The sequence below is a fragment of the Pteropus alecto genome, unplaced genomic scaffold, assembly GCF_000325575.1.
Source record: "Pteropus alecto unplaced genomic scaffold, ASM32557v1 scaffold63, whole genome shotgun sequence".
NCBI classification, from domain to species: domain Eukaryota; kingdom Metazoa; phylum Chordata; class Mammalia; order Chiroptera; family Pteropodidae; genus Pteropus; species Pteropus alecto.
The window spans coordinates 8578902-8594717 of record NW_006434897.1 but is presented as its reverse complement, the minus strand read 5'-3'; the positions used below and the strand labels follow the sequence as shown (position 1 = coordinate 8594717).

The 15816-nt window shown below is 38.9% G+C and overlaps 1 protein-coding gene and 1 long non-coding RNA gene across 2 annotated transcripts in view; one reads left to right on the top strand and one right to left on the bottom strand.

Moving 5' to 3' along the window:
• The window catches only part of TSPAN5 (tetraspanin 5), a 268358-nt gene that overhangs the window by 104569 nt on the left and 147973 nt on the right, over window positions 1-15816 (top strand). The gene's annotated exons all lie outside the window — the stretch shown is intronic.
• Window positions 12463-15810, bottom strand: LOC112478898. The gene is made up of 2 exons (XR_003045995.1): window positions 15497-15810; window positions 12463-15228 (listed from the first exon to the last, which is right to left on the bottom strand). It is a non-coding gene; the product is annotated as an uncharacterized LOC112478898 (long non-coding RNA).

Here is a 15816-nt window from a genome sequence, read left to right as displayed (position 1 = left end):
TTTAAAACAAAAACCTAGGGTCCAACCTTGATTCCTCTTTCTCTCTCTCACCTCTCTTAGCTAACTCATCGGCTAATCTTTTATGTCTCCCTCCAAAATATACCTGGAATCTACTTCTGGTTCCTCTACCCTTTCTAGTACAAGCCCATTTTCTCCAGCCTGAATTACTGAAATAGCCTCCTAACTACTCTCACAATTTCCCCCTCACTTCTACCCTATTGTCAGCACTGAAACCAATAAATATTTGTTGTTGTTGTTTTTTTTTTAATGTAATTAGATCAGATCCTCACCTGATCGAAATTTTCAGATGGCTACTATCCAACTTAGGACAAAACCCAAAGTCCCTGTACTTGACAAGACTTTATATGATCCGTCCCACATTACCGCTGTCCTCATCTCCTATCGGTATCCCCTTCACTCCCTCCCCTTCGGCAACACTGGATAACTTATTGTTCCTGGAAGCCATCAAGTACAGTTCCGCATCTGGATCTTTGCAGTTGCTGTTCCCTCTGCAAGAAACACTGCTCCCCCAGATAGCCACATGGCTCTCTACTATACTTTATTCAAATATCTGTTCAAAAGTTACTTCCTCAAGGGCTTTTTCTGATCACTCCATTCTAAACGGCACCTCCCTCTTTTCATTCTCTGTCTCTTAACCCTGTCATATTTTTATTCAATTAACATATCATTGCCTGACATTGTATTTTAGTAAGAGTTTATTTCTTTGGTGTGTCAACTCCATAAGAATCTAAACACCATGTAGGTAGAGTCTTTGTGTTATTCACTGCCCATATGGTTATTCCCAGGACTTATGATTTTGCTAGGCATATAATATGTGCACCATAAAAACTGTCGAATGTCTGGATTAAAGCTGTATTATTTTGAAGATATTTAAATATTTCTAAGAATGTCTTCCTGCTCAGGGACACAGTATATTTTTTTCTATTTACTCAAGCTTTAATAAATATATCTCAATGAAATTTTGTTCTTTCCTTTGACTAGATGGAAGACATTATGCATTAATTAAGACTATTTCTAAGATGTTTTATATTTTTGTTGTTACTGTGTATGAGTTCTCTGTATTCATTTTTTCTCACAACTGTTTCAAATCTTTTTTAGAACTATATATAAATAAATATATACACATACGTATATACGTTTGTTTCTAGCTGTTATTTCAATTATAGTGGAACGTTTTTGTTTTTTTTCTTTTTATTTTCATTCATCCTCTGGTATTTAATCAATCTTTAAATTATTTTTTGGATTTATAATTGCTAATGATTTCATCCAAAAATAAATATCATTTTATCTCTTCTTTATTAATAATATACCTTTAATTTTGTATTATGCTTTGTTGCATTGACCATAAATTTCAGAACAATATTAAATAATATTCCTTTTTAGTGGGGATATCACATATATCCCCATACCAATAAATATAACGCTGGCTATTGGTTTTAATCTTTTACCTTCTCTTACATTAAGGACATATTTTTTCTATTTCTACTCTTAAAATAATGTTATTAGGATTTGGCATTGAATCTTATCAAATACATTTTAAGCATGTATAGAAGCAATTACATATATTTTTGTATTTGATGTATTATACTAATAGCGCTCCTATTATTTAATGATTTCTATCTCCCTGACAATGGTAGCTTATTTCTTTATATACTGCGTAATGTAACTTGATAATATTTGTTTTGCAAAGTTGTGGCCATTTTATACCTCTCAAAATGTGTTGCCGGATATTTTAATTCAGAGCTTTCTTCCTGATCTTTCTTCCATTTTCCATCTACTTGCTTTACACTATCACTACCAACCTTTATTATTATTGGCCAATAGATAAGAGAGAAGAAGCCATTACTTCTGCTTCAGAGTCTTATCTCAAAAATAAAAATAGCCCTGTCATCTTCTTAATGAATAAAAAGGACCAGTTGGTGAATATCTATAGAGGAAGGTTCCCATCAGGCCAAGTTAGCAGGCTATCACCTTCCATTATAGACAACGGCCTGTCATACCTCCATTCAACATTTGTTAGTGGGAACTACCGTTTGTTGAGAGTTTTTTCGTGTGTGTCAGACACCTTGCATGTTTTATCTCACTCAGACTTCACGCTGTTCTTAGTACCTGGATATTTATATTCCCATTTTATGGATGGGGGATACTAAAGCACGGAAGGGTTAAATAATTTGACAACTCAAATGGTCAAATTTGAATCGAGCTGAAATTTGAATACAGGGCTTTCTGGCTCCAAAGTTTACTTTTTCCATACAGCTATAAGGTTGACGGGGAAGTGCTCTGAAGAAGCAACAGCTCAGTAAAGGGGATAAGATATAGCCATAGGTAACCACGCTGCAAGACAGGATATAATGACTGCGACGCCAGAAGGTCACGCACAATGGTTTCATTGTGCTTCACATTCACCTAGAGAGTTCTGGAAAGCCTTTAGGAAGAAGATGGCATAGAAAGGGGAGCGGGGTCTTCTAGGCTGAGGAGCAGGAAGGGTGAGGGCACATAATCAGGCAAGCCTACGACATGCTGACAAAAGAAAGAGCAATACTCTTTGTTAATGGATTGTGTTCACGTTGCTGTGTAATCAAAGATGAGGCTGGAAACTTAGATTCGGATCCTATTGTAGAACCTAAAAGATAGATGAAGGGGTTTATTTTGAAAGGTTAGGTAGTGGAAACCACTGTACTTATTTAAACAAGGGGCTAACAAAGTCACATCAGTATGGCTCAAAGAGGAAAAAGATAAGAAAATGAGACCTCTGTAAGTAGCTATAAACAATATGGACAAGACATAAAAGAAGCCTGCTTTAAAGAGTGGCAGTAGGAATGGAAAGCTGGAACCTGATTTGGGTCAGATACAGGGGTAGGTTAAGTTTGTGTGGATAGAATGCTGGGAGCACAGAGAGTAACAGAATCAATGATGCCTCAAGTCTCTAGGAGCAGGAGACACTGGAAGAAGGCCTGTGCCACTAACAGGTAGAGTGATATTAAAGGTGAGGCTGGCTGGTGGGCAAAGAGCTACTGAGACACCCAGATGGAAGGTGGGTGGTTTTGAGAAGTTCTGTTTGGAATTATCTGCCTAAAAATAATAACTAACATTGTGAGAGCTCATTAATGTCTTTTAAGAAAATGGTGTTAGTGACGGCAGAAGAGCTGAAGCCAAGCAGAGATTCTCAATCCTAGTTATACATCAGTATCACCTATAGATCTTACACACACACACCCCCCAAAACTGAAATAGCTGAGAAAGCTCCATCTCCACATCTATTGACTCAGACTCCCCAGAGGTAAAGCCCAGGTCCCTGGATAATTTAACAGTTTCACAGGTAATTCTGTTGGAAGGCCAGAGCTGAGAACCACAGGGTATGGGGTAGAAGTTTGCTGTAAGAAAGGAAGAGTGATATGGCTCTCTTTCCTAACCTGAAGAGAAATGTGCCACCTGGGTTTCTCTTTGTTTCCTCTTTCATATCTTTCGAGCATCTCTTCATTCACAGAATCCATCAATACCTAGTTAGTACTTTAACTGAGAACCTTCTAAATTGCTTTAGCCAGCATTTATCTCTCTTATCATTGAATGTTAAAGAATCGGAGGTCATGAGAGCTGAAAAGAAACAGTTGTTTTAATCCAGGGGTTTGCAAACCTTCTTTAGCGTGGGATACCTTTCGGAAAGTGAAATCTTACATAAAACCCCAGTGTGTAAACAGATAAAAATACAATGTTCCGAGAGAACTGCAGCCTAGAACCCACTTTCCCACTTGCCCTAAGCGGGGGCTTTGGGAAGGTCTTCTGGGTCAAGATCTCTATCTCACAGGTTAGGTTACTGCTTCCCTTCAGCCAGAAAAACGAAGGTTTTTGAGTAGTGGAGTAATTGATCTGAGGTGGCAAATTAGTTCAGGTAGATCTCCTACGTCCTTATCCAGTTTTTCTTCCTTCATGGGGTGTTGCCTCTCCCATACTAGTCTAGCATCTCCCTAAAATCCACTTTCCATCCTGACAGGGAAAGGTGCACAGGGAATTAAATTATCCAGAGTAGCTTTAGTACAAGTTTAAGTGAGGGAAGAGATTGCAACTCCTGACTGCCCTGAATTATGTGGTTTATCTACAGAGATCTCATTTATCTGTGCTGCTCCAGTTTCAGCTCTCTCTGGTAATTCTGAGTGGCCTGTAAAATTGTTATCTGGCCAATGTGGGGAGATAAAAAGCCTCATTAGTTTTAAAGGGAAAGTTTCAGTGATTGAAATTTTATCATCAGGATGGTGTGAAAAAACTTTTTGTCCTATACATATCTGAGGAAAAAGTAATGAGACCTAAGGAATTATAATTGAAAATGAGAAATGTTAAGTGTCTTTTGCATATTTTATGTGACTGTCAAAGGAGGCTGATTTGAGGCATATTTGGCATTTAACTTATTTTTGGCATCTAATATACTTCCTAATTATCCCAATGCCATCTCCTAGCTGCAACTCAACTGCTGAGTTAACTTTAAATTCCTTTGTCTTTTAAAATTTATTCAGAAACTTGAAGGATTCTTTCGAAACAATTGCACCTAGAAGATTTAACTGCTCTTCTCATTCATGTTATTTGTTTGTACAGTGAGCTTTTGCTGAGTTGAGTTGCTTATCTTTAGTTGTATAATCATGGCTTTCGATAGGATCATAAAAAGCCAATCCATTTCTCTGTCACTATACGGGAACATATTCAGTCACAAAAGATTGAATTCATCTTTGAAAGAAGACTTGGAGCACGGTTTTCCCTTTCTTAATGTCAGATGATTCTTCAGGCTACTATTTAACTCACAACTTCTTGTTCGAGTTTCAAAAAGAGACTGGTTGTTATCTCTAGATTATCTCCCAGCACCCTTCAAGAATATGCATTTCTTTCATTTCTGGCATCATTGCAGATTTTCTTCATCAACATTGTACAGAAGGGCCTGATCTTTGTGTCTATGGGGGAAAGACAGTGCTCTAACTACATCTATCTTTAATTTATGGTAAGTCAGCATCAAAATTGCTAGGATAGAAACTTTTCCCCAGCTGTGGCAACCTCATGTAGATGACTAAAACTCACAGCCACCTTACTTTATATGGCAGCCCATCAGACAGGTGTTTATCTTAGCACCTAGTTGTGTCTCAGAGCCCAACTCACATTCATTCACATAATAATGCTAAAAAATATAATTTAAGTTCAATAAATGAATGATTCAGCCAACACATTCAGTCTTTAATATCTGAAAATTTATGCTGTTTACATTTTTTCCCCTCAATCTCCCTCCTTGCTCCTTTGATTTATATAAGCAGCCAAAGCAGCTGTGAATTGAAATACATATGTATTAATTTCCAGATTCCAGCCTTTGCTCCTATATCTCCCCCTTTCCGCTGCCTTTGACCACTCCTCATTCTCCTCTATCTTCTAGGACTTCAAGGACATGGCTGGGCACTTAGCCCTCAAGGATGTGGCTGGTCACTCAGCCCTCACCCTGACTATGCATATTGTCCTGGTGGCTGTGGCTAAAGGTATATAATCATGATAATGACAGCTTGCCTTGGATTTACGAAGACTTCCTAGTGTACAAAGCACACTCACTTTCATCATCCCTACAGATGGTGAGGCTTGAATCCATGGAGGGCAACTTTGCCTACTAGACACTCCAGGGACACTTTGAAGAGTGCTTGAACTCTATATTTTTTAAAATTCCTTTGTGAAGAGCATCACATGGGCAGTTTTAAAAATTTAGATTCCTGGACCCTGTGGGGAAGGGGAAAAATTCCCCTTTCCCTCCTCTGGTTCTTTTGGCTGGAAGAATAATCAAATCAGCAGGAGGAAAATTGACAAGAGAAAATCAAATTTAATTCCATGTGCATGGGAACCCCACGTATATGAGAGAGACAGAGACTCCCACATGTATGAGAGGTTTAATGATAGGAAGGGGGATTGAGGTATGTAAGACGTCCTGAGCTAGGGATGAGGTAAGGTGATTTGGGGGCTTCAAAAGGTCATTGAAGAATGATAAGAAGAACAGAAGTTCAGTAATTGGTAGTTTGCCTGTCCTATAGATAGGTCAAAAGAAGTTATCTCCGATAATCTCTTATGGGGAAGGCCTTGAATTCAAATTCTTTTAGGTAGTTTAAAGGGAGGGGCAGAAGTTTCTCTGGAGCCTGATGCTAAAATTGCCTTTAACTTGAAGTAATCTGCATACCACTGAGGCACATCTTGGGGTGGCTCATTCTGGACCCCCGCAGCCTCAAATAGACCTACTAAATATGAACATCTAGGAAAATTATATCAACGGCCCTAGATGATTCTTATTACTGGAAATACTCCTATTTTTCTTATATGCTCAGTGCTAGCAGTCCTAGGAAGACCCAGTGACCAAAGTGCTGGGCATTTATTTGGTGCCGGGGGCATATCAATAGCAGGGTACAAAGGGAGACTGGGTGCTAGAGATTCTATTCAGGCTACATTCTTCATCCTAGAGGGGTGCTCCAGATGGCAGCGATTCCTGAGGGACTGAAGATTTAAGAGGAAGGAACAGGATGCCTCTCAGTAACAGCTCTTTGAGCCCCTCTTAATGGGCTTGGCTCAGACCTAGTGTTGCATCTGACCTAGGTTTGCAGTTTGAATGTGTCCTTCTTCCCGGAGTGGTTGCCTGGTCCATTAGTGTAACAGTATACAAAGTTGTTCCTCTATTTCACAGATAGTCTTCCCTGCTCCAAACAGGGTTTGAGAGAGAAGAAGATGGTGATGGATCAGCAGGAGCAGAAAGTCAGGTAGAAGCTGAAGTTACAGAAGCTGCAACTTGGAAAACTGCAGGATTCTGATGTTATATAAGGCAGCAAGGTGCTAAGGTTCAACATATAGTACTTTGATCAATCCCAGTTCATCATACCGAGGGATAATAGTTCCTATTCATATTCAAATTTGAATTTCCCATGGTGATATTAGGTATTACAGAGCAAATTTGAACATTAAATTTTAGACTTTCAGTGATCTTATGACTTTTCTATTTTTAGAGGATAAACGATCATTGGATTGACATAAAATAAAAATTAGCTTTTCGTTATATTTAGTTATATAGCTTTTAGTGTATTTTATTCCTAAAAATTTAATTATGTCACTCTGGAATTGATGAATTTAAAGGAACATGGAAAATTACATTGGCTATGGCTGTGAATGCTGTGATGTGAAGATGCTGGATTTATGTATGTTAATTTGATGCATATGCAAGTCAAAATATGCATATTTTTAATCAGCAGATGGTTTAATATGCTTTACACACTTGGAAAAAATGAAAAGTTCTGCAAGCTATTTTTTGCCGTGTCATTCATTTTGTCAACAGTATTTATTGTGACCCCTGTGAATGCGATGCATTTGGGTACAAGGCAGAGTTACAAATGCAGTAGAAAACACATCCCTTTTGTAGGAGAGGGTAGGATAAACTTGAACACAAATTTCTCTCACTTATGTTTTAAGGAGTGTTTTCCTAAGGTTATATGTGTTATTTGAATTTTTAGGACTCAGGTAGATTTCCTATATATTAGAATTTCAGAATTGCTTTGTAACTATTTTTGTTTGATGTTCTGTTGCCATTTTTTATTAAAGTTATTAATGAATTAATTCATTCACTTGTTCAGTAAATAATATTTTGCACCTAATATGTGTGGAATACTGGCGAGGCAACATACTACAATGAAAACCTGATCCCTGTCCTCATGAAGTTTACAGCCTAATAGAAAAGGTAGCTGAACTATTGAAATGAAAACTCAGGTCATCAGCTTAGAAGCTATGCTCTCACCTCCACACCCCAGCTCACCTCAGATGTATTGGATCCTGTAGGAGGCTTGAGAGAGGCCAGAGATCCTCTGGAAGGAGAGAAAAAGCAGGTGGCCCATCTCCTATGTGAGATTATACACTAGTGAGAGACTCTAGCTTCCTGATACCTCTTTCCAGAGAGTGTTTCTGCTCTCAATAGCCTTTGCTGGCTTGTTCCTGATCTATTAGGAAACAATCAAGTTTATTAGGGAAGCTCCTTGCTTAAAAGAACATTTGGCTCAATCTCTCTGCAAAATAGATCCTTTTATGTTCAATCACCTCTTAATTTATTTTTACAATTTTATTAGATTTCCAAAAGTGAGGGCACACACGACTCACAGCCTCAGAATGCATATATTGGATATTTAATTTTATTGATATTTAGACTTGTGAGAACAACTTATCATTTCAATATTTTGAACTACTCCTTAGTTATTCGTTATAAATATAGACTTATTTATTTAGGTAAAATAGACATAACATAAAATTTACCATTTTAACCATTTTTAAGTGTTCAGTTCAGTGGCATTAACCATCACCACCACCAATTTCCATAAATTTTCATCATCCTAAACAGAAACTCTTTACCTATTAAACAAAAACTCCCAATTTCCCTGCCCTTCAGCTCCTGGTAACTTCTTTTCTACTTTCTGTCTCTATGAAATTTGCCTGTTCTAGGTACTTCATATAAATGAAATCGTATAGTCTTTGTCCTTTTGTTTAAGGCTTATTTCACTTAGCATGTTTTCAAGTTTCATCCATGTGTTAGTATGTTTCAGAATTGCCTTCCTTTTTAAAGACTGAATAATACATACCACATTTTGTTTATCCATTCATCTGTTGATGGATACTTGGCTTGTTTCTACCTTTTGGCTATTGTGTCACTATGAGCATTGCTATACAAGCATCTGTTTGGGTCCCTGCTTTCAATTATTTAAGGTTACAACTAGGAGTGAAATTGCTGAATCACATGGTAATTCTGTTTAACGTTTAGAGAAACTGCCAAACTGTTTCTTACAGCAGCTGTACCATGTGGTTAAATGTAAGGTTTAAAACTTATTTCTTCAAAGTCTTGACCTCTTTCAAATAAATGATTCAGATATAAAACAATCTTGATTAATGTAACTAGTTTTTATTCCTAATAATTGTACCTTAATGCTACCACCACAGGTAAGAAAGAGAAAAAGAAAAAAAAAAAAAAAAAAGGAAAAAAGAAAAAAAAGAACTGGAAGAGGTGTTTATTCACGATTCCTTTCTGATAACTTTCTGTGCACATATTGCACCTTATTGGAATTGTAGCACTTAATCCATTCTGACTTGTATTCTTAGCTTTATTTGTTCCAGTTGCATTCTTAGGGAAGGAACTATGAATGCAGGTGCTTTAATGGGAGATCTGCTCAATAAATATTTGTTGTCGAATCAATCGATTCTGCTTAATAAAGCCTAATATATTAACTGATGAATCTGCTAATATATCTATTCCCCATTTCTGAATATTAAGTTTAACATCCTACCAATTATAGGTCCATGGGAAAGGGATATATCACAAAAGCAAAATTTTAAGAAGATTTTTAAAATAAATCATATAGTGAAAATTGCTGGATATGATTAGCATGCCTCATGTCAAATAGGGGAAGATTTCTTAAGGGGTTGAATTATGCTTACCTGCATAATAATTTGATTTGGCGATGGATGGAAGAGTAGAATTTTGGGGTAGGAATGGAATTTTGAGATTGTTTAGAGGTGGGAATGAGTTAGGAATGTAAGGGAACATGAAGGCATGTTCGCCTTATAAGAATGGAAACGAAAGACTGATAAGTGGTAAAAAGGAATGCATTCAAGGGCTAGGTGGATAAATGGGGCGATGAGGTTAGAATCTTGACTGATAACCACATCCTGGAAATTGACATAAACTTCCTTCTGTTCTGGTGGAGAATTTCTCTGTGCTGTTTTGGGGCTCTGGGAAGTGGAAGATATATTAGTTTTGAGTTTTTTCTCTGAAGAATGATATCGATCATATAAAATATTTATTAATGAATAAAACATATCAAAATATTGACCATAGTTTCTTTGGAAATGTTGTCATGGGTGATTCTTTAAAAATATTTTCTATATAGTATTAAATAAGAGTATCTTACTTTTGAAATCGTAAAAAATGTTAATATTTTTCTTTGAAAATATAGTTTTTAAAGTTCGCATGGTATTGATTAGGAATTTTTTTGGTTGAATCCATAGAAATAGGCACAGACTAATTTAATCAGAAAGGAAATTCACTAGGAAGAAACAAACTAGCTCATGGGACTAGAGAGAAGGCAGAGAAACTGGAAGGATCCCACAGGTCTCAAGGGCAGCTTCAGGCTTGCCTAGGAGCTGCGATCAATGAACATCAGGTGGTTTTTGGTCTTTTACTCCCTCTTCTCAGTACCGTCAAGGGAGCTTTGCATTGGCCAAATTCTTTTCATGCACTTGACCCTGGTAAGGTGAGGCACCTTGATTCACAGGCCTAGTTGACTATTTCTAAAGTGGGAGGAAACTGAGATGCTATTTTGTAAAAGATAGAATTCATTTTATTACATGAGCGATTATAATTGATTTTTAAAAGTGAAACAACTGTGTTCTGCATATGCTTGTTTAATCACATTTATGAGAGATATGCTTTATGTTCTTCCTGGGGCCCTGAAAACTAGTCTTCTTTAATGGGTACGTGTGGGCGTGGGGCAAGAGGGGCATGAGGGTGGTATCGGTCCTGGGGAAGCAATTGTTTTTTAGAAAAAAAAATAACATTTTAATTTGTTCACTTTTCAACTAAGGAACAGCAGGGACAATATTTAATTAATCAATTATAACAAAAACACTTTAATTTTATATTATGACCAATTAAAAATGTCATTTTTGTAATGGATTTGAGATAGACTGATCGGTTGTTTTAATCAAGGTTCTTTAATTTGCAAATGTGAGATGCCCACTTCAAAGTAGCTAAAGTCAAAATGGGATGCGATGGAAGAATTCCATCTAAAAATCTCATAAACCTCCAGGACAAGGTCCTCTTGGAGAAATATGTAAGTAGAATGCCTTTAGTAGGGCTGGAAGCTTTTGGGAGCACAAAATGCACAACTATTTGCGTGGCCCACGCTGTCACAGATTCTGCTGTTGTTTCTCTCTGGTGTTTATGCTTCCTTCCTCTTTCTGCAGAGAGAGAGAGAGAGTGAGCATCTTGGCCTCCTCCTGGAAACAAGGCCCCCCAGCTCTCCTAAAAACATTGCCTCCATTTCAGCCCATGCAGGGATTGCTTTGTTACTGAATTCCAACTCCAGTGAGACAGACTTTCAGGCCGAGCCCTTCTGGATCCACTGAGGCTTGTCAACTGTGAAGTATAAACGTGGCTGGAGGTGGGGAAGCACTTCGTGGTTGAGAAAGTCTGAGAGAAAAGGGTAGGTATGTGCTGGCCAGACAGCGCTAAAGGTTTCTCCTGTATTGTTTAAGAGAGACAGGAACAGGTAGGGGGAGAGAGGGGAGAGGAGGAAAAGCAGGAAAAGTGTGGTGCCGAGAGAGACATGGAAACACTGGTGGTGATTCAAAAAGAGAAAATCAAAGAGGAGAGAATATCAGAAGGGGAGGGTTTAAGTCGGGCTACTTTCAGCTGCTTGAAACTGAGAATCTCTCACAACGCCTTAATCGAGCAAGTTCTATCATATGACAGGAAGTCCTGAGGTAGGCTTAAGTCAGCCATGCAACCATGTCATGAAGGCCTAGGGTCTTTTCTCTTTTTTCTCTGCCATCCTTGGTATGATCTTTATTGTCAGACTGTAGAGGATCCAAGCGTCAAATCCAAACACAATTAAATCCAAGGCCAAAAAGAAACCATCTCTTTGCCGTAAGGAAACCCTCAGCAGATACTCCTCATGTCTCTTTGGCCAGAATTGGTCACATGCCCATTTCTGAACCAAACTTTGGTAAGAGCCGCTCTCCCACTGGAGCTGGCCTAGGGCTGTTCTTCTCAAAGCATTTTTCTAGTAAAAGAGGGGGCACACTGGAAGAGCCCCAGGGTTTTGGGAGGAAGAAGGCAATGGAGGTATGTAGGCCACCAGTAGTGTTGGTTACAGAGAAGGGAAAAAAAAAGGAAAAGAGAAGCAAAGAGAATGAGAGCGAGAGAAGGCATGGTGTTTTTTAGACAGACGAGCTCATTAAATTTGGTGTCTTGGGTTAAAATGTTGCTGTCATATCTTGCTGTGCAGCTAGGCAACTATTAGAAGAACATGCTTTACCTGTTCTCACTACCATATGCAAGGCTGATTAACTTTTCAGTAATTAAACTTATTAACCATTTTTCAGTCTCAGAATTATAAAGAAGATGGTCGTAACAGTCTTCAGGGAGAAAATTACTCACCTTCTTTTCTCCATAAAATAGATTGGAATTTATTGAGTCACGAAGGAAATGTGATGAAATGAATATAATGATTACTTAGTTTTTTGTTTATGTCTTTGTTTATAATTTTGTCTTTGTAATTGTAAAAGCAGTATGACCACATCAAAAAAATTGGAAAACAGAAACATGAAATCAAAATCATCCGCAATCCCACAATCTAACAACTGTTATTATTGGCAAGAATTAACTCCTTTTTTTCATGTAATCACATACAATTTTGTAGAACGATTTATTTTTCAAAATGGGTATATCATGTACACGGTACAAATTATGTAAACAAACAAAAGGGTATATTAAAAAATAAAGCAGTTCTTCCCATTCATCTTTTTTAGTCTTCCATTCTGCCCCAACCCATCCCCAACCTCAACAACTGCTACCAGTTTCTTTTCTTTCCTTCTATACATAGTTTACCCATTAACAAGGAAATATGTGTATATATAAATTTTCCACTCTCCCTTGCCAATATGCTTTTTTTTTACAAAATGGCAGCCTACTGTGCACTCTGTTTTGTACCTCGATTTTTTCATTTAACCTTTAATATCACTTGGAGATAATTCCGTACATAGTGACTTTAAAATTTAATATTATAATATATTCACGCATTGCCACATACTCTATAATCATCATCCTTAATGTCTGCAAAAGGTCTAAGTAAATGATTCATCCATTCCTTTAATAAATATTTATTGAGTACCTACCACATTAGCAAGGCACTAATGATTCTAAGATTAAAAGGTGATGGACCACACCCTTGAAAAAGTCATAGCATCGTGGAGGAGAAGGGCAGGTAAACAAGTAATTACAGGTAGTCTCCAGGTGCTGACATGGAAGAATGTAGGTGTTAAGGGAACAAAAGAGGGAGTCAGAAAAAATGCAGATCAAAGTGTTGAAGATAAGAAAGAGGAGGCAGCTCACAAAGGGCAGGGAGAGGGCTTCAGGGGGAGACTAGGAATGACATTTGCAAAAGCAGAGAAACAGGGAGCGACACTGTAATCCAGGTGGCTACAAGGAACTGGGTATAGCCCCTACTCTAGGATCTATAAGTTGTGGCCAAGTCTTCAATATAAATAATGCTATGATGTACAACTTGCAGTATATAACTTTCCCCCTCTTTTGGAGTATTTCTTTGGCTAGATTCCCAGAAGTGGGACTGCCGAGTCAAAATGCAGGAGCACTCTGATCTGCGACAAACAGCTAAAATGCTTTCCAAATGGAGGATATCATAACACCATCAGTGTATGAGCAAAACAGTGTTCATGATCTTTACATCTTTATCTTTAATGTCTATTTTACTAGTTACTAGTAAGGTTAATTTTCACCATATATTTATTAGTATTCAATTTCTTTGTATATGGCTTATTTTCTGTTTATGCTTAATCATCGAGACTATACTTACTTTAGCTGTATTGTCTTACTTATAACATAGATATTCAGACTTAAAAATGTTTGCTGTCAATATTTTTTCTGGTTTAGGTTGTTTTATAAAAAAATGTTTGACACAAAGATGTTTTAAGATATTACCAAGTCATACATTGATCATTTCCTTCCATTGCTTCTAAATTGAGAAATACTTCTAGCTAGAGGTTTAACAAATATTCTATTTTCTTCCAGTTTGCTTTAGAAGATATATTTAACTCATTAATCCTCCTAGAACTTACTTTTGATATATGAAATAAGAATTTGACTAGTTTCCCCCTCCCACCCACCTCCAATTTACCAATGAGTTATCTGAACTTTCCTTTCTCTGTTAATTTTTATTTCAAAGATGAATAATCCTGCTTAGGGATCATCTCAGTCATAGACTAGACCTAATTTCTAGTCCTTTTCTAGATGTGTCATATCAGTTTAAGACAGACCTTTCCACTGACTTATTCAGGAATCTGCAGGAACTGTTCTATTTATATATAGGAAGAATTACAATATAGCATGAATAAGCTTAGGTAAAGCTTGTTAGTGCTTTCCTATTAATATGGAATATGCTGCTGCATGCAGACCTTACCAATGAAGCCTACCAGATTGGTGGTAGTATGCTGTGTGTTTTTGGTGGATGGAGGGCACTTTTGAGGGAGAAAGGATTATTTCATTCAAAAGGCTGGTTATTTCATCCAAAGTTAGCCAGTGTCACAGTTCTGTGGTGTTGAACAGGTAGGATCTCCTGGCTCTCTCATCTTTGTGGGTACCCTGGCTCCTACCTATGACCTCAGTGTAGCCTCAATTGCTCTCAAGGCCAAAGCTATCTCAAAAGTCTGATTTATTGCAAGAAAAAGTGTTGTCTTGCCCCACCAAAGCTGGACTGCATTTTGTCAACCGGCTAGCCAGTTTTGAGAAAGAAGAGAGGTGGCTAAGTAGGGGAACCCTTTGCCAAAAGTTCTCAAACTTAAGTGTAATTAAGCATCACCTGGGGTGCTTAGGAAACAAGTAGATTTCTTTGCCCAGTACCAGGCTACAGGGGGTGGTGCTGGAAAATTTTCCTGATTTCATCTTTCTTTCTAGCTTTTTGAAGCCTTAGAAACAAACAAACAAACAAACCCATAGATGTACACACTGTCTTGGTGGTTGTTCATTCTTCTTGCATGAAATCCTGTCTGTCACCTGCTTGCTAGCACCTATGAAAGTGTCCAGAAGGGCGGAGACGCAACATTTTCTCAGAGAGGCTCTAAAACAATGTCCAGCCACGCGTTCTATCCTTCCCCAGAGATCAAACACTTGATGGTTCATGATCTATAAACCCCATTCGGATTCCCCAGATGACCGTCCTGGTACTCCTTCTGGATTCCTCAAGAATTAGGAATCAGTTGTTTCTTCAGCACTACTCCGTCTCGCGGGGGCTTCTGCTGTCTGGGTTTGCGCTGTTGCAGCAGATCCTAGCGGAGGGTCGTATTGGGGTCAGGACTCCTTTGGACCATTTTTCCTTCTTCATCCCCATTTCTAGGATGAAGCTCATTTCCGGCAGGTGGGGAGGATGGGCTGGAGCCACACTGCGATTCAGGAGACTTTCCTTTGCAACCCTCCCAATTCGCTCCCCCCATTTCCCGTCTCTTTTTCTCTCCAATCCCTAATACCCTATCTTCCCGCTCTGCCCCCAGCAAAGTCTGAGACCCCTTTCCGCGCTGCTGTTCTCACCGGCTCAGTGACCCGGTGTTTTCTCTTGAAGCATAACCGGGTGGTGGAGGAGGAGGTGTGAATGTGGTTACACCCGGAAGGGGGATTGTCCCGGGGCGGGGGTCTCGCAGGATCCCCACTCACCCAGCTTTCTTGCCCCGGAGCGAACCTCTCCCCCCGCGTTCCTCCAGAAGCTGTCTGCTGGTGCGGGTGGCGGGGAGGGACCTCTTGCTCATCAATCGCGGTCACTCTGCCAGGCTGCTTTCAATCGGCGTGCTCCCGGGTGCCCTCCCCCTCCCTTCCGCCTGTCGTCTTCCCCAACCGTCTGGCTGCAGGCGCTCGGGGGTCGCAGGCGCTCCGGGCGACCAGAGAAGGGGCGGGGAGAAAGGGAGCGGGCGGAGCGGAGAGCGGTGGAAGGAGGCGGCAGCGCGGCTACGTGGTGCCACGGCCGCCCGGGAGCACCC